The 266-nt window shown below is 32.7% G+C and overlaps 1 protein-coding gene across 1 annotated transcript in view; it reads left to right on the forward strand.

The window, feature by feature from the left end:
- Positions 1 to 266, forward strand: part of LOC119592449 (protein CEPU-1-like) — a gene marked incomplete at its 5' end in the record, with an annotated part of 20,817 nt that overhangs the window by 6,672 nt on the left and 13,879 nt on the right.

Consider the following 266-nt stretch of genomic DNA (forward strand, 5'->3'; position numbering starts at 1 on the left):
ATATGTGTGGCCATTGCGTGTGTAGAAAATTTGCGGGATGTAAGATTTGCATTGTTCAGCCAGTATAACTACATTTTAATCGTAAAAAAACGCTTATTCAGAAGGTAATAAAGAACAGTCACGTGATGAATAAAATTTCATCAAAATTTGAATTGACCTTTGATTGCAGACATTCTTTTATTCATGAATTTTAAATCGTGGAATTCCTAACTCTGTTTGATCTGACAAAAACAAATCTGGGAGTTATATGTGTGAATGGGGCTATA

This window comes from Penaeus monodon, chromosome 30 (assembly GCF_015228065.2).
Source record: "Penaeus monodon isolate SGIC_2016 chromosome 30, NSTDA_Pmon_1, whole genome shotgun sequence".
NCBI classification, from domain to species: domain Eukaryota; kingdom Metazoa; phylum Arthropoda; class Malacostraca; order Decapoda; family Penaeidae; genus Penaeus; species Penaeus monodon.